The sequence below is a fragment of the Balaenoptera borealis genome (assembly GCF_965194805.1).
Source record: "Balaenoptera borealis genome assembly, chromosome: 2".
NCBI lineage: Eukaryota > Metazoa > Chordata > Mammalia > Artiodactyla > Balaenopteridae > Balaenoptera > Balaenoptera borealis.
In genome coordinates this window covers 69,087,492-69,113,797 of record NC_138867.1, presented here as the reverse complement: position 1 = coordinate 69,113,797, position 26,306 = coordinate 69,087,492, and the positions used below count along the sequence as shown (strand labels likewise).

The window sequence follows — 26,306 nt, the reverse complement described above, 5'->3', positions numbered from 1 at the left end:
TTCTACTTCCAATTTCTACTTTTACTTACTTTTAGTAAGCATACTGCATTGACCTTGAAAGAATCCAAAGTATAGCTACTCTTCAAAGATTTTGGAATTCCTGTCTCTGTGTAAGCAGAATAGGTACGAAAAATTTTGCCTTCCTCCTCTACTCCACAGAGATATGTCTCTGCATCTAACGCTTTTGTTTGAGATATTCATTGGGACTTAGGAACTGAGGACCCTGGATAAAATAATATTTGAACTAATCTTAAAATCCACATTTAATGTATTGAGCTAAGAAGATTGGAGGGTCATCTATTGCTGGTAGGTCATAGTTAGGAAACCAATTATTTTCTTACTCATCACTTGCACTCTGTCTATTGAGACAGAACAGGGTATTCCAGTCAAAATGTATAATTTAAAGTGAAGCAAAAATTTCTATACATTATACACACACACACACACACACACACACACACACACACACACAATCTCCTTGTCATCAAAAGGCATCCTGGGAGGGCACTGTTTACAAATAGAATATTTAAAGGAAATAATTCCATTTTTACTTGTTTGTTTTAGATACCCAAATATAGGTGCTTAAACAGGCCCTGAGTCAATCACTATATTGGTCATGATGGAAGAATCTGGTGAATTCTGGTGGTCTGGCTACCAGAAGTAATTTAAGAGCCCCTCCTATTCCTTTCAGATGTGTGTGCCCCTTTATTATCCTCCATGGTTGTTCCAGACCTCTTGCTTATTCTGGGTCTTACATTGTTCACTTTCCTTTGTCTTTAAGCTAAGCTTTCCATTCAGAATGAAAAATGCAACATATCTATCTGGATTTTCACATTTCATAGCTTGTTGTCATTTCCCTAAAGTTTGTTCATACTTCTGTATCTACTATCTAAGAAGTATATTTTTTGGTTAGAAATGTATAGATTATTAAAATATTCCACCCCACTTAGCTGACTATGTTTTTGCCATATTATTTACGTTTTAAACATTTAGAACAGTAAAATGGGGCATTAGTCCTGATGAAAAATTTTGAGTAATTCCATTATTTTTCACTTAAGAATGCTTGTTCCTGGGTGTGTTTGAAAGGAAAAAATCTCCTAACCATTCCAGACCAGACTTATACCAAGTTAAATAGACATTGCTGAGCTCAGTCTAGGAGTGTTGGGCTTGTCAAGCAATTCTAATTTACAGGTTTAAACTTCTGAAATTAACAGCAAAAGGAATTAGAGACTCAGTATTATTGTAAAACTGAGAAGATTTCCAAGGGAATATGAAATTCCTTACTCCACCTTGAATTGAAGATTGATTGGGTTTCTCTAATAGCTTCAATATTATTTCTAATTCTTTTTCTGGAAAAAAAATTTTCATATTTTTATAAAAATAAGAACTTCACAATGAAACAAATGAACATAAAATTGCTGTCTTTGTTCAGTCACCAGTGAGGGAGATTAGAAGTTAATTTATGCCAGAAACCAAAGTCTAGACATGGTTGTACAATAAACATACTGGCATCAGTAATCAGACCATGGGTTAACTTGATGATCCCAAGCACTTGTTTGTAATCCAGGTTTCTGAATCCCAACTTCAAGGACATTTTTTATAATTTAAAACATGAGTCCTGCCACAACAAAGAATATATCAACTAGCCCAGTGAAGGAGATAGGGATTCTGCTTTTTAAACCTATAAATATATTCATATACAGACCTCTATTCAAACCCATTATAATTTCCGAGAGCTGCAAAAAAAAAAAATGTACAGATGTTTTCTTTGTCAATCATGACAATTACCTCTGACTACTTTGCAGCTTGGAGGCCAGTAGTTTCTCCTTTACCTATTGTGGTGCCCAAAAGCAATTTATCGTAATGCTTCCATAGCTATTGTCTGTCTTGTTCTCCAATGTTTAATCTAGAATTATGTAAAACTCTCATGACATGGTTTGTATATTGAGTCTGTAACATGTTAAGTTGAATTCCCATTGTATAAGAGATGGGCTAGATATATTGGAGATAAAGATAAATATTTAATGTAATAGTGATATTTAACTATGATATTAAATAACTGAAGTACTTTTGTTAAAGAATATACCTATAAATTGAAAGTGTCTAAAATTTTTCACATAAAATAATATATATTATAGAAACTATGGTAACTATAAAAAATTTGAAAGAAAAACTTTAAAAGTACCCAAGCAGACAAACTTTTCACTGGTGTAGTGGGACAAAAGTTATCACTTTATGTTTCAAGTCACAAATCTACATCCGTGTTACAAATGTCACCATCATTCCAAAGTGGAAAACAAGGACCAGTAATGTGGTTTTACCTGGATAATATAGCTCACTTCCTTTTTGATGACTGATGATGATAGTTCATATTTTAGTAGTGACACACTTGCTATTATGTTTTTAGCCATGGTTGTAAGAGTTAAGAAATTAAAAGCTCCCTAGTAAATGGCATACTTTCACCACTGTAATATGCATTCATATTACATTTCTTTTATTTCTGAAGTTAAAATACATATTTCTACTTTTTTATAGAGTTCAGATTGGTTTGAAACATATCCTACTGCTCAAAGAAAAGTAGTTAATACTTTGTTTTTGTTATACCTACTACTTAGATATCTTTTGAAAAAATAGACTTTATGTTTTAGAGCAGTTTTAGGTTCACAGCAAAATTGAGCAGATGATACAGAGCTTTCCCATATACCCACTGCCTGCACACATGCATAGTCTCCCCCATTTCCAATATCCCCCACCCGAGAGGTACATTTGTTATAATTGATGAACCTGCATTAAACACATCATGATCACTCAGTGTCCATAGTTAATCTTAGAGTTCACTCTTGGTGTTGTATATTCTATGGGTTTGGACCAATAATGACATGTATCCACCATTACGTTATCAGAGTAGTTTCAGTGCCCTAAAAATTCTCTATACTGCACTTACTCATTTATCTCTCCCCGCAACCACTGACTGCTCTTTTTATTGTTTTCATAATTTTTCCTTTTCCAGAATATCATATAGTTGGAATCATATAGTGTGGAGCCTTTTCATTTTGTCTTCTTTCACTTAATAATATCCATTTAAGGTTCCTCCATGTTTTTCATGGCTTGATAGTTTATTTTTTATTTTTTAGGGCTAAATTACATTCCACTGTCTGGATGTACCACAGTTTAGTTATCTGTTCACCTACTAATGGGCATCTTGGTTGCTTCCAAGTTTTGCAATACTGCATACATTTATAAATATCCATGTGCAGGTTTTTGTGTGGACATAAGTTGTCAACTCCTTGGGGTAAATACCAAGGGGCTCATTTACTGGAATATATGGAATGAGTATGTTTAGTGTTGTAAGAAACTGCCAAACTGTCTTCCAAAGTGGATGTACTATTTTCCATTCCCACTAGAAGTGAATGAGTGTTCCTGTTGCTCCACATCCTTACCAGCATTTCGTGTTGTTGGTGTTCCAGATTATGCCCATTCTAATAGGTTGGTAGAGGTATCTCATTGTTTACATGTCGTTTTCCCGATAACATGTGTAACATATTTTTGTTTTTACATGTGTAACATTTTCATATGCTTAGTTGCCTTGTGTATATCTTTGGTGAGGTGTCATTTAAAGTCTTTGGCCTATTATTTAATCGGGTTCTTTTTCTTATTGTTGAGTTTTAAGGGTTCTATGTATATTTTGGATAACAGTCCTTTATCATATGTCTGTTACAAATGTTTTCTCCCAGTCTGTGGCTTATCTATCCATTCTCTTGGCAGTCTTTCTTTTCTAAAGCAGAAAATTTTTGTTTTAACAAAGTTTAGCGTATCAGTATTTTCTTTCATTGATTGTGACTTTGTGTTGTATCTAAACACCAAACCCAAGGTTAACTAGGTTTTCTCCTATGTTATCTTCTAGGAGCTTTACAGATTTGCATTTTACCTTTAGATCTGTGATCCATGTGTAGTTTATTTTTTGTTTGGGGTTTAAGTTCTGCATCTAGATTTATTTTTTTACATGTGGATGATCGGTTGTTCCAGAACCATTTGTTGAAAAGATTATCTTTGCTCCATTTTATTGACTTTTCTTCTTAGTCAAATATCAGTTGACTTCTGGGGTGTCTATTCTGTTCTATTGATCGATATATTTGTCTATTCTTTGACTAATTTCACACAGTCTTGATTACTATAGTGTTATACTAAGTCTTGAAGTCAGGTAGGTGCAGTCCTCCAACGTTGTTCTTTTCCTTCAGTATTGTGCTGGCTCTTCTGGGTCTTTGGCCTTTTCATGTAAACTTCAGAATCACTTTGATAACTGTGAAGTAACTTGTTGGAATTTTGATTGGGATTGAATTGAATCTGTAGATAATGTTGGGAAGAGCTGACATATTTACAATACCAAGTCTTCCTATCTGTGAACATGGAATGTCTATTTCTTCAGTACTTCATTGACTTCCTTCATCAGAGTTTTTTAGTTTTTCTTATGTAGAAGTTGTACATATTTGTTAGTTTATATGTACTTCATTTTGGGGAGTGCTAATGTAAATGGTATTGTGTTTTTAATTTCAAATCCCACTTTTGCATTGCTGGTACATAAGAAGGAGATGACTTTTTGCATATTGACCTTGTATCCTGCAACCTTGCTACAGTCACTTCTTCCAGGAGGTTTTATTTATTCTTTCAGACATAATCTAAATATAGTCAGTCATGTCATCTGTGAATAAAGACAGTTTTATTTCTTCCTTCTCAAGCTCTATAACTTCCCTCTGACCCCTTTTCTTGTGTTATTGTGTTAACTAGGACTTCCAGTTCCATGTTGAAAAGGAGTTAGGAGAGGGGCATCCTTCCTTTGTTTCTGATCTTAATGGGAAAACTTCTAGTTTCTCATCATTAAATATTGTTAGCTGTAGGTTTTTGTAGATAGCCTTTATCAAGTTGAAAAGTTCTCTATTTCTAGTTTACTGAGAATTTTTAGCATGAATGGATGTTGAATTTTGTCAAAAACTTTCTATAGTACTATTGATATAATGTGGTTTCTTGTTTAGCCTGTTGGTGTGATGAATTTCTTTAATTGATTTTCGAATGCTGAACCAGTCTTGCATATTTGGATAAATCCCTCTTTGTTGTGGTGTTTAATTTTTTTCTTGCTGAATTCAATTTGCTAAAGTTTTATTCATGTTTTTTGTATGTATATTCATGAGAGATTGATCTATAGTTTTCTTCTATTTTACTAGTTTTGGTATTAGGGCAATGATGGACTCATAGCATGAGTTAGGAGGTATTATCTCTGCTTCTGTCTTCTTAAAGCAATTGTAGAGTGTTAGTGGAATGTTTTCCTTAAATGTTTCATAAAATTTACCTGCAAACCCATCAGGTACTTTCTGACTTGGAAGGTTATTAATTATTGATTCAATTTCTTTAGTATTTATAGGCCTATTCAGAGTTTATTTCTTCTTGTTTGAGTTTTGACTGACTTTGTACTTCAAGGAATTTGTCTATTACATTCATGTATCAAATCAAATCGTGGGCATAGAGTTGCTCTATAGTATTCTTTTTCTATTCTCTAAATGTCCATAGGCTCTATAGTCTTGTCCCCTTATTTCTGATATTAGTAATTTGTGTGACTTCTGTTTTCTTATTTAACATGGGTAGAGGCCTATCAATTTTACTGATCTTTTCAAAGTATTAGTTTTAGTTTTTGTTGATTTTCTCTATTGATTTCTTTTAAATTTCAATGGTTTCTGCTCTAATTTTTTAATCTCCTTTTATCTGCTCTTTTTCTAGTTTTCTAAGGTGGAAGCTTAGAGAAATTTTTTTTAGACCTTTCTTCTTCCCTAATATAAGCATTTAATATTATAAATTTCCCTTTAAGCATGGCTTTTCACTGGATCCCACAAATTGATAACTTGTATTTTCATTTAGTTCAAAGTATTTTGAAATTTATTTCTTTTTTGTTCCATGTGCTAAGGAGAAGTTCTTATTTAATCTCCAAAAACGTTGGGATTGAGGGCTTCCCTGGTGGCGCAGTGGTTGAGAATTTGCCTGCCAATGCAGGGGACACGGGTTCAAGCTCTGGTCTGGGAAGATCCCACATGCCATGGAGCAACTAGGCCCATGAGCCACAATTGCTGAGCCTGCGCGTCTGGAGCCTGTGCTCCGCAACAAGAGAGGCCGCGATAGTGAGAGGCCCATGCACCGCGATGAAGAGTGGCCCCCACTTGCTGCAACTAGAGAAAGCCCTCGCACAGAAACGAAGACCCAACACAGCCATAAATAAAAATAATAAATAAATAAATTTTAAAAAAAGTTGGGATTTTCCAGCTACTCTTCTGTTACCGTTTTCTAGTTTATGATTGACCCTTAAACAGAGTGGGGGTTAGAGGTCCCAACTCTCTTCAAAGTTAAATTCACGTATAACTTTATAGTTGGCCTTCGGCATTCAACCATCTACAGATGGTGTAGTGCTGTAGTTTGTATATAGTGAAAGAAACCCTTTTATGAGGACCTGTGCAGTTCAAACCCATGTTGTACAAGGGTCAACTATAACTTCCTTGTGTTTTGAGAGCAGACATTGTATGATTTATAGGCTTTAATTTAAAAAAAAAATTTTATGGCCTAGAATGTAGTCTATCTTGTTGAATGTTCCAAGTGAGCTTGAGAAGAATGTGTATTCTGCTGTTATTGGATCAAATATTCTATAGATGTCCATTATACCCAGTTGATTGATGGTGTTGAGTTCAACTGTGCTCTTACTGACTTTGTGCCTGCTAGCTGTATCAATTTCTGATAGAGGGATGTTGAAATCTCTAACTATAATAGTGGACTCATCTATTTCTTCTTGCAGTTCAGTTTTTGCCTCACATAGTTTGTTCTATAGTTAGATGCATACATGTTAAGAATTATTCTGTTTTGGAGAGCTGATCCCTTTTTTATCATGTAATGCCTTTCTCTATCCCAGATAACTTTACTTACTCTGAAGTTTGCTGTGTCTGAAATGAATATAGCTATTCCTGCATTCATTTGATTAGTGTTAGCATGGAATATCTTTCTCTATCCCTTTACTTTAGATCAATATGTGTCTTTATATTTAAAGTGGGTTTCTTGTAGATGACATATAGTTGGGATTTTTTGTTTTGATCCACTCTGACAGTCTGTCTTTTAACTGGTGCATTAGATCATTACTATTTAATAATTATTGACACAGTTGGATTACTATCTACTGTGTTTGTTACTGTTTTGTTTTCCATTTGTTCTTTATCTTTTGCAGCTTTAATTGAACATTTCATGATTCATTTTTTTCTTCTTTCTTAGTATACTAGTTATACTTTTTTTAGTTGTTGAAGTAGAGTTTGCTGTATACATTTACAACTACTTCAAGTTCACTTTCAAATGACACTACACTGCTTCATGGGTAGAGCTAGTGCCTTATAAAAACAAAGTAATCCCAATTCTCCTTCCTGTCTCTTGTGCCATTGCTGCAATTCATATCACTTATACATAAGGCTACATAAGTGAATATATACATAAGCATATTACAGTTGAATATATTATGGCTATTATTGTTTTGAATGGATTTTTAACTTTTGAACCAATTAAGAAAAAGAAAATAAAAATTTTCTTTCTCTGTCATTTATTCCTTCTGCAGTGTTCTTCCTTACTTTACATAGTTCTGAGTTTCTGACCTGTATTATTTTGCTTTTCTCTAAAGAACTTTTAACATTTCTTGCAAGATGGGTCTACTAGCAACACATTTATTCAATTTTTGTTTGTCTGGAGAAGTCTTTGTTTTTCCTTCACTTTTGAAGAATAGTTTCATTAGGTTACAGAATTCTAGGTTGGCAGATTTTTCCTCTTAATAGTGTTTCACTCCACTCTCTTCTTGCTTGTGTGGTTTCTGAGGAGAAGGTGGATGTAATTTTTATCTTTATTCCTCTACAGGAAGGTGGTTTTTTCTCCAGGATTTTTTCATCTTTGATTTTCTTTCATTTTAAAATAATATGCCTAGATGTGGTTTTTTTGGCATTTATGCTTGATGTTCTCTGAGTTTCCTGGGTCTGTATTTTCATGTCTTACATTAATTTGAGGAAATTCTCAGTCATTATTGTTTCAAATATTTCTTCTGTTTCTTTCTCATTCTTCTCCTTCTTGTATTACCATTATGCATTAAGTTTCAGTCTTTTGGTGAGCCTATGCCTCTGGAATGTGAACTTTATAAGCATTTCTCTGTACCCACCCCACCCCCCTTCCCTTTAGGTTGGACCAGACAGCTAGAATGGGCTGGAGTTGATCATTTCCCATTCTCCAGTATAGTTAGACTCTGATAAAACCCCAGCAGGTTAGGCTCTGGTTAAATAGTTTCTCCTGAGGGCAAGCCCTGTTAAGAACAGAGTACTCTGATGTTTTTCAAATATTTTTCCCTCCCCTGCTGGAAGCACGAGTGGATTTTTCTCTGATACTCATTGTGAGAACTAGGTCAAGTTCATGGAGGTAAAATTCACAAAATTGTGGAGCCTTCCCTATGACTGGATCCTCCTGGAGGTTTTATTCTCAGCATTGTCCACATTGAGCCTCCAACCATTAGTCAGTCACAGTTTAGGTTTTCCTACCCGGCTCTGGTTTCCAAAGAGGTTTCTACTCTTGTGCTTCTGTTCTGGTAAGTTGTGATCTCTTTGTCTGCCTGTCTGTCTCTCCAGTTTGGGGGTGGGGAGGGGTTGCAGGGAGTGGTGTGTCCTATGACCTCACTTCTCTTAGAGATCTAAGAAGAGTTGTTGATTTTTCAGTTTGTTCAACTTTTTACTTGTTAAAACAGAATAGCAACTTCCAAGCTTCTTACATGCCAGACAGGAAACCAGAAGTCCTTTGATATCTTTTTAATGTCTGTTTTAACATTAAGACAATTACAGTGATAAACTGTACTTTAAAAGAAATTACTTGATATTCTTCCTCTGTCTTTATAGTTATGATAGTAGAAAGCCTGAGAAGTGACAATTCATTTTTTACCATTTTCTGAATTTGAATATTGAGTTTTTACAAAATGATGAATATGGAGCTGTATAAGAATATTTTGATCAAATAGAAAGCATCATCACTGATAATATGCTTTATTCTCAATCCAAAATATTGGTATATAGGATCTTGATTGTATGAAACATTTTGCATATTGACTTTCAAACAGTGCATAATACTTTTGACCCAGAGTTCAATATCAATGAACAATTAACTACTTTTAAGTAGTAATTTGGGTCTGGAGAAATGCTTAATTATAAGGGAGTCTGGTTTGATAGGACTTCGGATAATAAAAGAAAACTGTGGAATAATATCAACTTTTATTCTTCATGTACTTCAAAAAATAGAAATGTCTTTCTGCAGCTTACCTCTACTAACGTTTTTTGTTAAAAACTAAATTATGCATATATTTTACATAGTCCTTTCTAATGTTTCCATACTATATTTCTTTTCTCATTTTCTTCTGAATGACTTTAGGATTTCCTAGTTTTTAATAACACTAAGTTTTTAAATAAATGGCTCTAATCAATATTTCATAAATGGCATACTGGTGTATTCCAAAATTTTTAATTATTTTGTTTCTTAAAAGTTATCTCTATTTTAATATCTTTTTCTGTTCTTAGTACTCAGGGCATAAATGCATTTTTTACTTGTCCTTTCCCTCTACTGTGATGCTAATGTAGCATGCGGCATGAAAGAAAGAAATAAGCCTTGTTACATTATTCTATTCATGCACTCTGTGAACTAAAATAGTCAGGTGGGATCCATCCAATTCATATGTTTATGAATAACCATATGTAGACAGGTATTTATGTATTTATGGCTTTATTAAAATGCTCCCCAATTAGCATCAAATGACTAAAAACACAGTAAAATGAGTTTCCTACACATTCTGTACCATGACACACCATGATGTCCGGTATCAGTAACTAGTTTTTCTCAATTGAACTAGTGATGAACCCAGATGAGGAGGTTAAAGAGGGATAGTCCAGATGGTTTTCTTCCAGAGTCTGGGGGTCAACAAGTCTGTCCCCCTTATAAGTCATGTGTCCTGGAAATCTGCCTCTTACCTTAGAATCTTTATCACTTAGCTCTTGGGCTTTATTTATACAGTTTCTCAAAGTTTTATTGTTGAAAATGGAGTCATTGATTTCTCTGAAAATGTTGCTTTCTTTCCCAAACAATGTTGCCAATATTGGCTGCTTTCTTCGCTTGTTATTCCTAGAATGGTTGAAGAGTACTAGTCCTCTTTGTATACCTAAATCTGAGTTCTCTGGGCCTCTCCTTTCCTTTTGCATTCACTCTGCCACATTTTGGTTTTTGGTGACAAGTGGGGCAATGTAAACCCATTTTGAATTACCTGAAGGATTAGCTATTGCTGTTAACAGAAAGGTACTTAGTGTCTTTAAAAAAAACTTAACTATAGCTTCCAACTTCAACATCTGCCAAATCTTCTATAATTCATTCACTTCAAATTTTATCACTTTCTCTTTAAATTTTTTTCTAAATCTGAATGAATTTAGAAAAGGTTCTCCAGTGATTCTGGAGCAGTGGTTCTCAAACTTGAGAATTTACTTTTCTAACGAGCTCTCAGATATGCACATGATGCTCTATCTGGGGGCCCCATTTTGGAAACCACACCTCTGGAAGAAGAGGTGCAGCAGTTTTCTTTTTTGAAGAGAAAAATCTCTGCCAACATGTAAGTCAGTAATGGTTCTTCCTTATACTTACTTGTTAAACTTAGTACCCATAAAATATAAAATATTCATAGGCTTCTAGAGTTTAAAAAAAACCCTTAGATTTCATGTTTTCTTCTTTGTTTTGCCTAAGAATACTAGATCATTTAAGTAGCCAGTTATAAAGCTGAGATTAAAATCAAGGTTTCTTGACTCTCAGTTCATTGGCCTTGGCCTTTCATCCCATAAATTCTTCTTTGTTTTATATAGTTAATAATTTGTAACACCAATAATATATGAAATGCCAATTTTAATTACTATAATACTTTGATTTTTCCAGAGTCATAAAATGAAGTTTATTGTAGAGTTGGTTTAGACAAAGTCACTACAAGATTTGTTATGATTCTCATCTCATCCTTTCTTTGAATGATAAAATTAGGAAGGTTTACTGAAATATCTTTATATAGGCTTTATACTGGAAATTAAAGTGCATGCAGTATTTTAAAAAAGAAAGTATTACTGCCCAGGGAAACTATAATACTAATCAGCTGTGAGAAATTAAATCCCTTCCCTAGGAAGTTTTGCTTTTAGACCCTGCCTTGGGCTACTAGTATCAGAGGTACTTAAATGCCTCAAAGAAACCCATGAACATTTCACTGCATCTCCTGTCCTGTGTCTTTAATACAAGCCAACCATATTCAAATGAGGTGAAGATGTGCAGGTTATGTCACTGCCAAAGTGGGAGATGAACACTGCTTCAGAGTGTAGGGAGGACTTGAATGGGAGAAGTGCATAGATAAAAGACAAATTAACTTCTCAAATTCCTCCTTTCACAGAGTACGACTGCAGTAGCCTCTTCCAGAAAGGAGTGTCATTTTCTATTAGTACTGAGTGTCCATTTTTCTTGCCTTTCTTTTATGGTTCTAAAGGTACAACAAATGAATGTACATTCTCAATAGTAGCACATGATGGCTAAGGAATGTTTGGTATCATTAATTAATTTATATTATTCTTAAATTTGTATATATGTAGGTCTAGATGTAACATGTATAAAGAATGATACCAGTCTACATTGGTAACTAGATGAATATTGAACTAAAAACTAATTTGTATTTAATAAAATTAAATTTAATTAAAAATAACTTTAAAACTCAATTATTTTAAATAATTAAAAATATTATTAACCACAAACTTATGACAATGGCATTGGCTTTGTTGGTATTCTGATTCCAAATCCAGACGCATACTCTATGTGTGTGTGTATGTGCCATATATTGCATTTAGTTTAAATTTGCTTATAGGAGCTGTGACCTCAATTATGCCTATAAAGATGACATTTTTTGGACCAATTCACACATTTAATATGACATATTCTGAATTAGTTTAAAGATGAAATATCTTAACAAAGGAAAATATGTATAAAACTTGATCTTACAGGCACTCGCAAACACAAAATATGAATGTCAACTAAATGATGTTAAGGCAATTTGATTAATTTTATCAAGATGCATAAGAAAATTTACAGAAATGACATGATTATTAAGAGCAAATTGTAGTTCCTGTAAACTTTAAATTATGCTCATTTTTTCCATACTTAATATTTGTTTTCTTTAATAATGAATTTACCATGTAGAAGCCCATTACAATATTTACACTTTATAATGTTTAGCAACCTTGTAGAACTGATCCCTTAACATTCATTGTAAAATGAATGGCTGTTTCCAAATCTAGGTATAACTATGCTAATTTTAGATACTTCAAGTTGCAGTTTTCAGAGTGGTGTTTGTCATACTGAAATATTAAAAATCTATCTAAGAACTATAATCACTCAAAGATTTTCTAGTTTGTCATTATTCTCAACCAAGCACAAGTTACATGAAAATTTTAATTACAGCAAGAATTATTTTTTCTGAAATTAAAGCAAAGAACCCAGTTTAATGGAAATATAAAACAAAAATATTAATTATGCTTTTATTACTCATCCAAATACCACCAGAATACCCCCACATGTATAATAATCTTTAAATTCACTTGTTTAGAATATTTTACCAAGTTTAATTCATAATAAAACCATAGGTATTAAAAGATTATTTTGACATTTATAGATTGTCCAGAAAGAAGGATAAAATGTGTTTTACTTAAAATCTGTGGCTTAATTCATAACTCTTAAAGATTTAGATACATAAGTTTCTAAGCTTAGGTTTTTGCCCAAGGCTCTGCAAATTCTAAAGGTAAACCTGCCTTATATCTTAGTTTCCTCAGTAAGAGTGGTGAGTTTGATATTCTCTATCTGTATCATATATGTTTTTTGTATTCATAAAAAGAAGAAAATTACCCCTGGCCTTTCCTGGAAGGGCCAACCGAATCAGGGCTTCAAGCTTCTCACGGACTTAGTAGAGTTTTGATCAGTGCCAACTATGTAACTATGATTAAACTCTCTTAATCTTGAACATTTCTGGTTCTGCAAAACACAATCATGCAGTTAATTGGAAAAAGATTGCCTCTAACATTTTTTTTTCCCTGGAAATATGATGGTAAACGCTTGGTAAACATTTTCTGTCTTGATATTTTTATCTACTTTGGAATAATCTCAGATCTATTTCTTTAAGTCCATTAAGTAGTCTCAAATCATTTGCTGCATTTGAGTTATTTCAGGTACAATAAACAAACTCAGCTTCAGATCTCTGCCCCATACTATGCCTGCTAATAATCACTACATGTAGAACAAAGTATGATTTCACTTCAAAGGGTAATGACAAGGACTTTTACACCTCAGGTATGTGTAAAAGAAAGATTTAAATGGGGTGTTTTCTATCAGAGACTGCGTCTCATTCTCCAGCTTCCAATTCTGGAAACAAACAAATAATCAATGAGATTTTCTTCTTTGTTCAAAGTTACTGGATCCTCCTGGGATATAGTTGCATAGTTTTACTATCAAGCGAAATGCAGGAATAAGCCATTTTCTTTGAGCATGTCGATAGAGAAATAACTAACTTCTCATTGTGGAATAGCTTCAGGACTCTTGACACAGAGGGAATTTTCTGATTTGCTGCCGAGAACAGCATCTGAATACATCTTAATACCCACTGAATGGATCCAGTAGTTGCAGATGTTTCCATTTTTATTATTTGAAGTTTTTAATATCATTAAGAGACTGCAAGTATTTTTTTCTTGTTGTTTGAGATTATTGCACTGCTCTGATGATTGAAATCACTTGCACTTCAGCCTTTACTCATGTAAATATTCTATGGAGACAGAGGAAGGCACTTGCTGTCGATGTCTTATTGCTCAATTATGAAGCACAGAAAATACTCCTGTGTGGGTAGTGCAAGAACAAAATGGGCTCATACATAATAAATCAGGACACAGGCCCTACTCATGTTGGTAGAATTCACGTACAAAACACAATCATGCATTTATTTTTTCTTTACAGAATCTGAATGAAACTTTGAAAATGAGAAAATATATATTGGTACTGAAACACTGATAGATGTATCACTTTGTAAAATAAAGCTTAAATTAACAATTATGTTCACTGAAGACTCATTAAGAAAGAGATGAAGAGAAAAAATAAAGATGAATTCATATCTCACTTTAATTACATTAAACTACATCACAAATATGACCAGACTCTTAATATTAGAGCTATAATCTTCTAAAATCAAAAATTTTGCCTTGCAGACTTCCTACTAGAAAAGTTCTGGAATGGAATACAGTCATCTTTCAATGAGTTCTTTTCATGAACTCATATAAAGTCGTATTTATTACCTTATTTTTGCCTGTTTGACCTGAAGCAACCTCGAAGAGAACAATTTCAGCTGATTTTTTTTTTTTCCTATCATGCTCAAAGAGATAATGAAAGCCTTTTTTTCAGTCATGCAACTTACTGGAGACCTGCAGGTTTTTTGATCTGAACAAAATTAAGCCTGGCCTAAACTGAATTATAAGCTAGAAACTCGGGAATCCTTTATTCAAGTTATCAGTTTCTTTGCTGACTCTTCCACCAGTATTCAAATATTATGTTCAACTGTCTGTACTGATAATCAGCATTTTTTCCCCATAGTCGTCGCCAGGATCATGTCTATTTTTTGTTCGTTTGTTTGTTTATTATTGACTGTTCCATCTAATACAATGTAAGCTCAATGTCTTTCTGTTCATACCAAAATCATAGCACTTGGCACAGTGCCTGGCAGTGATACACTGAATAAAGTGAGTAAACAAATAGGATTGTTAAAGCTACAATAATATTTCCTTAATTTTCAACACTTTCATTATACTAAGATTTATAGCTATGTTTCACTTGAGAGAATGAATCCAGAGTTGATTTTTTTGACACTGTTCCTTGGTCTTAGGCTTTTCTATGTATTTACAGTTGGGTTGTTTCAAGGCTTAGGCATTTTATGAGGGGAAGTTCTCCCTGGCACTGCATGATAATAAGACTGCATGGGGAGCATAGGTTTTTCCTACTTACTAAGAGAGTATCTCCTTTTATATTGATGAAAGCTGATGAAATACTAGAAATGTTTCTATTTCTTAGAGTTTGGAAGCATGAGAACTTAGGAGAGGAGATTTTCATTTATAAACTGAAGCTTTCATGCTCCACACAAACAAAGCATAAATGATGTTAACCAGTGATGACAATACATCCCCTACCACTGGGAGGATATTCCACATGAGAAGGAATTTGCTCTGACTCTTGTGATGTACCACTATATTCAGCTCATCTATCCCATTCGATAAACTCAACTTTATCCTTGGATCAGGCTAGACCATTAAAAAGCTTTGGATTTATATTGCACCATTTGAGACTTTCATCTAATTGCTTTTATCAAATTGAGTTCTGGTTTTATGCTACCAGCTAACACTGAAGGGTGTGAAAAAAAGTAAATACTGTAAACTAGTGATTAGGTCTATTGTGGAGATGTTGTTGAGAGTACCCTGCAGTGTCTTTTTCCCTATCCTGAGAAAAAATACACTGCAGGGTCTTTTTACCTCCCATCCCCCCATCCAATAGCGCTGGTACCTCCTTTGTTCTCCTACAGTATGCTATATTAATTTCCATCTTATCATTAATAAAGACACTTTAATAAAACTTTTCCACCAAGTCTTTCTTTCTCTGTCTCTAGACTATAAACTCGTTGAAGGCAGAGGTTAAATTTTTGTGTGTGTCTTAAAATCAAGAAACTTTGTGTAACTCCTGGCATATTATGCATATTCAATGTGTTTGTCATATGAATACTGGGTGGATGAATGAACGAATGCATTATTAAATACTACAGAGTCTGTGTTAAGCATTACAGATTTACAAAAATGAAACTAGAGAGTAGATGATTGATTGCCCATGCTGTGCTTCCTCTTTCAGTCTGTGGAGTATACTATATGAAAATCATAAGAACTATTGAATGCTGCTAAATATACTATGTCATATATTGAAAGAACAAATGGATCTGCCTAATTTCCAAATTTAAAACATGAAATAAAAAAATACTGTATTTGCGAATATATACATGCAGAAGTGTTCAGTTGTTATAAAGATGCCAAAATTCATGTAAATGTGGACAGAATCCACCTATTACTAAGGTTGTTTTGATTTCTTGGGGCCTCACCACCATCATATTTTTTTAAAAAAATTAATTTGAAATAATCATTAGGAATGATGCTTTGACACATGTCACTGAACAAAAATTTAGGGCTTTGAAACTCAAATTAAATATTTGGGGTAAGGTCAATCCTTAGGTGGAAAGAAATGATACACATAAGTAGACCTAAATTTTTCATTTTATAGATAACTTATCTGTATTCAATTATTCTGATTTCCAGCGCTTTCCAGTACTTCTGTTTCCAGATTCGAATGAGTAGATGAGACCATCAATAAGTAATTTTTCAAGAAATTTTTATTTTGGGACTTCCCTGATGGTCCAGTGGTTGAGACTCCACACTTCCATTGCAGGAGGCATGGATTTGATCCCTGGTTGAGGAACTAAGATTCTGCATGGCGCAGAAAAAAAAAAAAAAAAAAAAAAAATTATTTTAAAAGCATTCCAGAAAGACACTGGAATGAACTTAATACTTACTGTATGCTGGAAAACTAAAATTACCTTTTATTTGAATTTATACTTTTGTTCTAATAAATGTGATTTTTAAAGCTTTCAACATATGTAATTTTCAGACTCCTTTAGTATAACCAACACTCTGTATATGACAGCTCTTTAATCATGGAATTATATAATCTTACATTATTCTATATTAAAGGGATCTTATGAATCACTCTAGTCTAACCCCCTTCATTAATATTGATTTAATTATGTCCCAGATAATTAAAGCAACTGGCCAAATCTTTCAAAGATTTTATAGTTTTGAAAAAAAAAAAAAGTAAATTCCTAACCATGGATAAATGCCTTAATTTTGCTCATATGATAATATATTAATCCATTCTTCATTCATACGGTAGTATATTAATAAAATTGCATCAACTGTATAAATCAAATTATCAATATATAATTGGGACAATAGGAGGAAGGATAATAAAGTACTGTTCTCACTAATACAGGATTTATAGAATTGACAATTTATATTAATATATGAAAGGTACCTATGTAGTGGCTCTCCATTTTGTCAGGATTAGGTTGTTCAGTCTTTCTTTTCACCTGTTCTTTGAAAATTGAAAAATCTAGGAAATGTGATTAAAACTGTCAGTAACTATTAAGCACACACTGAAACATTATTTTGGATAATAAATTAAGTAATTACAATAAGTATAATTAAAGAAGTTAATAGATTAGAGGATTAATGCCTATATAAGATACTTGAAACTGGAAACCAATTATATAGACTAGCTCCCCAGTATTAGTGATGGTCTTATATTTCCAAGTATATTTTTCTTTTATTCCTTAGACCTATTAGGGCCATTGCAATTATGTTAAAGAAGGAAATGAGTGTAAAATTCATATAGTTTAAAATTTTGTGTTTAAAAATATCATTTTTAAGCAGTAAAATATTAGAACTAATAAACAAATTCAACAAAGTTACAGGACACAAAATTTACACAAGTCAGTTGCATTGCTATACAATCATAGTGAACAGTCTGGAAGGAAAATTAAGAAAACAATTCTATTTACAATAATATGAGAAAGAATAAAATACTTTAGGAATAAATGTAACCAAGGAAATGAAAGACTTGTACACTGAACTAGAAAAATTACTGAAAGAAAGAAGACATCCCTTGTTGCGTAGATTGGAAGACTTAATATTGTTGATAGTACCCAAAGTGATCTACAGATTCAGTTCACATGGAGTCTAAAGAGACCAAAATAGCCACAACAGTTTTGAAAAAGAAAAAGTTGGAGGACTCAAACTTCCTGGTTTCAAAAAAAAATCTACAAACCAACAGTAATCAAAGCAGTATGGTACTGGCATAAAGACAGAAATCAATCAAAAGAATATAATAGAGAGTCCAGAAATAAGCTCATATTTTATATATAATATATATAAGCTTATATATATATATATATATATATATATATATATATATATATATATATATATATATATATATATGACTTTCAACAAGGGTGCCAGGATCACTTAACAGGGAAAGGACAATCTCTTCAAAAAACTCTTGTTGGAGAAAACCAGACCTCCACATGCAAAAGAATGAAGATGGACCCTTATCTTATAACCATATACAAAAATTAACTCAAACTGAAATAAGACCTAAGTGTAACAGCTAAGACTATAAAAATCCTAGGAGAAAGCATAGGGGGAAACCTTCATAACATTGGACTTGGCAATGATTTCTTGGATATGACATGAAAAGTATAGGCAACAAAAGCAAACATAGACAAATGGGACTATATCAAACTTAAAAACATTTGTGCTTGAAAGGATACAATAAATAGAAAAGACAACCTATGGAATGAGATAAAATACTTGCAAATTATATATCTGAGAAGTAGTAAATATCCAGAATATATAAGGAACTACAACTCAAGAAAAAATCATATAATTGGATTAAAAATGGTTAACTGGTCTGCACAGATATTTCTCCAAAGATGTACACTAATGGTCAACAAGCATATGAAAAGATGCTCAACATCACTAATCATCAGAGAGATGCAAATCAAAACCACAATAAGATATCACTTCATGCCTATTAGGATGGCTAGATACTATCAAAAAACAGAAAATAACAAGTGTTGACAAGGATGTGGGGAAATTGGAATGCTTGTGTACTATTGGTGATACTGTAAAATGGTGCAACTGCTGTGGAAAATAGTATGGAGGTTATTCAAAGAAAGAAAATGAGAGCTATGTATGGTGTAGCAATCCCACTTCTGGGTATATAGCCAAAAGCATTTTTGACATCTGGATTTTGAAGAGATACTTGTACTCCCATGTTTACAGCAACACTATTCATAATCACTAAGAGGCAGAAGCAACTCAAATGTCCAATGATGGATGAATGAATAAACACAATGTGGTATATATACACAATGGAATATTATTCGACGTAAAAAGGAGAGAAAACCTGTCACATGCTACAACGGGATGAACCTTCAGACGTTGTTTGAAGTGAAACAAGCCATTCACAAAATGACAGGGTATTATTCCACTTACCTGAGTTATCTAAAGTGGTCAAATTCATAGAAGCAGGAAGTAAAATGGTGGTTACTAAAGGCTAAGGGGAAGAAGAAATGGAGAGTTGTTTATTGGATATAGTTTCAGATTTATAAGATGAAGTTCTGGAGCTCTGTTTCAAAACAGTGTGAGTATATGTAACACTACTGGGCTGTACACTAAAAAGGGATGATGGTAAATTTTCTTATGTTTTTTACCATAATTTTAAAAATTATTTTTATACATAAACCCTCTACACATTTCCCCCTTAATTCAAAACCACTGTTTTCTTGAAATATCCAATAATTAATATGCAATGAAAATAATGATTCACCCTGTATATACACATCACATTGTAAAATATATGGCACAAAGCTTAACATCTGAAGAAAACTCAAATAGGAAAGAAATAAGTGCATCATAAATTTTGTATCATATACGTTGAGGTTCCAAAAGTCTTTTTACAGTATGTTCAGTTGCTTAGAAAAATCACTGAAAGAGTCCTTAGCCTTTTTGTTTCACATGCAAAATAGAAATGGCTATTATCTGGAAATATGATGAAATTATAAAAGTAATGTGAAAAGCATAGAGAAGTAACTTAATTTTACACATACATGCACATAAAATTTTTTTTAAAATCAGCATCAGGTACACAAAATAAAATTGTAAATGGAAAAATAGGTAGCAAATTTGTTAAATGGGCTGTATCAAATTTACCAAGAAAAAATATTTATAAATTCCTATTTCAAACTTCAAATTGTATGAATATCAGTTTTCCTGGAAGTAATTCAAAATTTGTTATTTAAAGGTTGGCAGACTTTTAGAAATCCTTAATTTTCTTCCTGAGAAGGATTTTATAACAGGGAACTCTAAAAACAATGAATTCTGAAAATATAGGCAATGAAAGAAAATTTAAAATGTGGTATTTAAAACCATACTTTCTCTGACCTCCCACCTTTCTAATGCTTATTGACAAGAATCAAAGCTCATTTAACAGCATTTAAAACCTCCTCTCACATTCTGGCCATCTAAAAAAAATGTTTTTTTTCCCATTTGCAAATAGATTTCATGTACAATCTGTGCTATGAAACTTTTTAAAATAAAAGTGAAACCTCTAATAGATAGTCCATAATGAAGGTCATTGCTTCTAAGAAAATCTTTCTTATTTTTAATCTCCCAGCATGAGTTCCCTGTTAGATGACTCAGTTAGTGCTAATTCTTATCAATAAATTAAATTGCCTCATGTTCATCCAGTTTTCTTGTATCTTTGTCCATTTATTTTCTATAGAACAAAAATAAACTTTTGAACTAGGTGGAAGTCACACCATATTTTTGGTAATCTATTTCTTTTTTTTTCTTATTTTTTTTTTTATTGGAGTATAGTTGATTTACAATGTTGTGTTAGTTTCTGCTGTACAGCAGAGTGAGTCAGTTATACATATACAATATGTACACTCTTTTTTAGATTCTTTCCCATAAAGTTCATTAGAGTATTGAATAGAGTTCCCTGTGGTATGGAGTAGGTTCTTATAAGTTAGCTATTTTATATATAGTAGTGTATATATGTCAATCCCAATCTTCCAATTTATCCTTCCCCCCACCTTCCCCCTTGGTAACCATACATTTGTTTTCTACACCTGTGACTCAATTTCTTTTTTGTAAATAGGTTCAATTTGTACTGATTTTTTAGATTCCACATATAAGCAATATCATATGATATTTGTCTTTCTCTGTCTGACTTCACTCAGTATGAAAATCTCTAGGTCCATCCATGTTGCTGCAAACGGCATTATTTTGGTTTTTTTATGGCTGAGTAATATTCCATTGAATGTACGTAACCACATCTTCTTTATCCATTCCTCTGTTGATGGATATTTAGTTTGCTTCCATGTCTTGGCTATTGTAAATAGTGCTTCAGTGAACATTAGGGTGCATGTATCCTTTCAAATTATGGTTTTCTGCAGATATATGCCCAGGAGTGGGATTGCTGGATCATATGTTGGCTCTATTTTTAGATTTTTAAGGAACATCTACTCTGTTCTCCATAGTGGCTCTGTCAATTTACATTACCACCAACAGTGTAGGAGGGTTCCCTTATTTCCACACCCTCTCCAGCATTTCTTGTTTGTAGATTTTTTGATAATGGCCATTCTGACTAGAGTGAGGTGATATCTTATTGTATAGTTTTCATTTGCATTTCTTTAATAATTAGTGATGTTGAGCATCTTTTCATGTGCCTCTTGGCCATCTGTATGTCTTCTTTAGAGAAATGTCTGTTTAGGTCTTCTGCCCATTTTTTGATTGGGGTGTTTTGTTCTTTTTTTTTTTCACATTGAGCTGCATAAGCTGTTTGTATGTTTTGGAGATTAATTCTTTGTCGGTCACTTTGTTTGCAAATATTTTCTCCCATTATGTGGGTTTTCTTTCCATTTTGTTGATGGTTTCCTTTGCTGTGCAAAAGCCTTTAAGTTGAATTAGGTCCCATGTGTTTATTTTTGTTTTTATTTCCATTACTTTTGTAGGTGGATCAAAAAAGATGTTGCTGCGATTTATGTCTCTTCAATTTCTTACTTTTATTTTTATTTATTTATTTTTTAACATTGTTATTGGAGTATAATTGCTTTGCAATGGTGTGTTAGTTTCTGCTGTATAACAAAGTGAATCAGCTATACATATACATATATCCCCATATCTCCTCCCTCTTGCATCTCCCTCCCACACTCCCTATCCCACCCTTCTAGGTGGACACAACGCACCAAGCTGATCTCCCTGTGCTATGCGGCTGCTTCCCACTAGCTATCTATTACATATTTGATAGTGTATATATGTTCATGCCACTCTCTCACTTCATCCCAGCTTACCCTTCCCCCTCCCCGTGTCCTCACGTCCATTCTCTACATCTGTATCTCTATTCCTGTCCTGCCCCTAGGTTCTTCATAACCTTTTTTTTTTTTTCAGATTCCATATATATGTGTTAGCATATGGTATTTGTTTTTCTCTTTCTGACATACTTCACTCTGTATGACAGACTCTAGGTTCATCCACCTCACTACAAATAACACAATTTCATTTCCTTTTATGGCTGAGTAATATTCCATTGTATATATGTGCCACATCTTCTTTATCCATTCATCTGTTGATGGACACTTAGTTGCTTCAGTGTCCTGAGTATTGTAAATAGAGATGAAATGAATATTGTGGTACATGACTCTTTTTGAATTATGGTTTTCTCAGGGTATATGCCCAGTAGTGGAATTGCTGGGTCATATGGTTGTTCTATTTTTAGTTTTCAAAGGAAACTCTGTACTGTTCTCCATAGTGGCTGTATAAATTTACATTCCCACCAACAGTGCAAGAGGGTTCCCTTTTCTCCACACCCTCTCCAGCATTTATCCTTTGTAGATCTTTTGATGATGTCCATTCTGACCAGTGTGAGGTGATACCTCATTGTAGTTTTGATTTGCATTGCTCTAATGATTAGTGATGTTGAGCATCCTTTCATGTGTTTGTTGGCAATCTGTATATCTTCCTTGGAGAAATGTCAATTAGGTCTTCTGCCCAATTTTTGATTGGGTTATTTGGTTTTTTTGATATTGAGCTGCATGAGCTACTTGTATATTTTGGAGATTAATCCTTTGTCACTTGCTTCATTTGCAAATATTTTCTCCCATTCTGAGGGTTGTCTTTTTGTCTTGTTTATGGTTTCATTTACTGTGCAAAAGGTTTTAAGTTTCATTAGGTCCCATTTCTTTATTTGTGTTTTTATTTCCATTTCTTTAGGAGGTGGGTCAAAAAGGATCTTGCTGTGATTTATGTCATAAGTGTTCTTCCTATGTTTTCCTCTAAGAGTTTTATAGTGTCACACCTTACATTTAAGTCTTTAATCCATTTTGAGTATATTTTTTGTATGGTGTTAGGAAATGTTCTAATTTCATTCTTTTACATGTAGCTGTCCAGTTTTACCAGCACCACTTAATGAAGAGGCTGTCTTTTCTCCATTGTATATTCTTGCCTCCTTTATCATAGATAAGTTGACCATATGTGCATGGGTTTTTCTCTGGGCTATCGATCCTGTTCCATTGATGTATATTTCTGTTTTTGTGCCAGTACAATACTGTCTTGATTACTGTCACTTTGTAGTATAGTCTGAAGTCCGGGAGCCTGATTCCTCCAGCTCCATTGTTCTTTCTCAAGATTGCTTTGGCTATTTGGGGTCTTTTGTGTTTCCATACAAATTGTGAAAATTTTTGTTCTAGCTCTGTGAAAAATGCCATTGGTAATTTGATAGGGATTGCATTGAATATGTAGATTGCTTTGGGTTGTATTGTCATGTTCACAATGTTGATTCTTCCAATCCAAGAACATGGTATATCTCTCCATCTGTTTATATCATCTTTAATTTCTTTCATCAGTGTCTTATACTTTTCTGCATAAAGGCCTTTGTCTCCTTAGGTAGGTTTATTCCTAGGTATTTTATTATTTTTGTTGCAATGGTAAATGGGAGTGTTTTCTTAATTTCTCTTTTAGGTTTTTCATCATTAGTGTATAGGAATGCAAGAGATTTCTGTGCATTAATTTTGTATCCTGCTACTTTATTGAATTCCTTGAATAGCTCTAATAGTTTTCTGGTAACATCTTTAGGATTCTCTATGTATAGTATCATGTCATCTGAAACAGTGACAGTTTTACATCTTCTTTTCCAATTTGGATTCTTTTCATTTCTTTTTTCTTCTCTGATTGCTGCAGCTAAAACTTCCAAAACTATGTTGAATAATAGTGGTGGGAGTGGGCAACCTTTTCTTGTTCCTGATCTTAGTGGAAATGGTTTCAGTTTTTCACCATTGAGGACGATGTTGGCTGTGGGTTTGTCATATATGGCCTTTATTATGTTGCAGTAAGTTCCTTCTATGCCTACTTTCTGGAGGGTTTTTTTTTTTTTTTGTCATAAATGGGTGTTGAATTTTGTTGAAAGCTTTCTCTGCATCTATTGAGATTATCATATGGTTTTTATCCTTCAATTTGTTAATATAGTGTATCACATTGATGATTTGCCTATATTGAAGAATGCTTGCATTCCTGGGATATACCCGACTTGATCATGGTGTGTGATCCTTTTAATGTGCTGTTGGATTCTGTTTGCTAGTATTTTGTTGAGGATTTTTGCATCTGTGTTCATCAGTGATATTGGCCTGCAGTTTTCTTTTTTTGTGACATCTTTGTCTGGTTTTGGTATCAGGGTGATGGTGGCCTCATCGAATGAGTTTGGGAGTGTTCCTCCCTCTGCTATATTTTGGAAGAGTTTGAGAAGTATAGGTGTTAGCTCTTCTCTGAATGTTTGACGTAATTTGCCTGTGAAGCCATCTGGTCCTGGGCTTTTGTTGTTGGAAGATTTTTAATCACAGTTTAATTTTCAGTGCTTGTGATTAGTCTGTTTATATTTTCTGTTTCTTCCTGTTTCAGTCTTGGAAGGTTGTGCTTTTCTACAAATTTGTCCATTTCTTCCAGGTTGTCCGTTATATTGGCATATAGTTGCTTGTAGTAATCTCTCATGATCCTTTGTATTTCTGCAGTGTCAGTTGTTACTTCTCCTTTTTCATTTCTAATTCTGTTGATTTGAGTTTTCTTCTTTTTTTTCTTGATATGTCTGGCTAATGGTTTATCAATTTTGTTTATCTTCTCAAAGAACCAGCTTTTGGTTTTATTGATCTTTTCTATTATTTCCTTCATTTCTTTTTCATTTATTTCTGATCTGATCTTTATCATTTCTTTCCATCTGCTAACTTTGGGGGTTTTTTGTTCTTCTTTCTCTAATTGCTTTAGGTGTAAGCTTAGGAGGTTTATTTGAGATTTTTCTTGTTACTTGACGTAGGATTCTTTTGCTATAAACATCCCTCTTTGAACTGCTTTTGCTGCATCCCATAGGCTTTGGGTCATTGTGTTTTCATTGTCATTTGTTTCTAGGTATTTTTTTATTTCCCTGTTGATTTCTTCAGTGATCTCTTGGTTATTTAGTAATGTATTGTTTAACCTTAGTGTGTTTGTATTTTTTACACATTTTTTCCTGTAACTGACATCTAGTCTTATACCGTTGTGGTCGGAAAAAATACTTAATACGATTTCAATTTTCTTAAATTTACCAAAGCTTGATTTATGGCCCAAGATATTATCTATCCTGGAGAATGTTCCATGAGCACTTGCAAAGAAAGTGTATTCTGTTTTTTTTTGGTTGGAATGTCCTTTATATATCAATTATGTCCATCTTGTCTAATGTATCTTTTAAAGCTTGTGTTTCCTTATTTATTTTCATTTTGTATAATCTGTCCATTGGTGCAAGTGGGGTGTTAAAGTCCCCTACTGTTATTGTGTTACCATCGATTTCCCCTTTTATGGCTGTTAGCATTTGCCTTATGTATTGAGGTGCTCCTATGTTGGGTGCATAAATATTTACAATTGTTATATCTTCTTCTTGGTTTGATTCCTTGATTGTTATGAAGTGTCCCTCTTTGTCTCTTGTAATAGTCTTTATTTTAAAGTCTATTTTGTCTGATATGAGAACTGCTACTCCAGCTTTCTTTTGATTTCCAGTTGCATGGAATATTTTTTTCTATCCCTTCACTTTCCTACTGTATGTGTCCCTAGGTCTGAAGTGGGTCTCTTGTAGACAGCATGTATATGGGTCTTGTTTTTGTATCCATTCAGCCAGTCTATGACTTTTGGTTGGAGCATTAAATCCATTTACATTTAAAGTAATCATCAATTATATATGTTCCTATTACCATTTTCTTAATTGTTTGGGTTTGTTATTGTAGGTCTTTTCCTTCTTTTGTGTTTCCTGCCTAGAGAAGTTCCTTTAGCATTTGTTGTATAGCTGGTTTGGTGGTGCTGAATTCTCTTAGCTTTTGCTTGTTTCTAAAGGTTTTAGTTTCTCCACTGAATTTGAATGAGATCCGTGCTGGGTAGAGTAATCTTGATTGTAGGTTTTTCCCTTTCTTCACTTTAAATATGTCCTGCCACTCCTGGCTT

General features: G+C 33.3%; 1 long non-coding RNA gene across 1 annotated transcript in view; it reads right to left on the bottom strand.

Moving 5' to 3' along the window:
* The window catches only part of LOC309622559, a 28,230-nt gene extending 2,675 nt beyond the window's left edge, over window positions 1-25,555 (bottom strand). The window contains exons 1-2 of the long non-coding RNA XR_014240974.1: window positions 6,311-25,555; window positions 30-6,000 (exon numbers count right to left, since the gene is read on the bottom strand). This is a non-coding gene — a long non-coding RNA (uncharacterized lncRNA). The remainder of the gene's footprint in view (window positions 1-29; window positions 6,001-6,310) is intronic.
* Window positions 25,556-26,306: the final 751 nt, after the last annotated feature.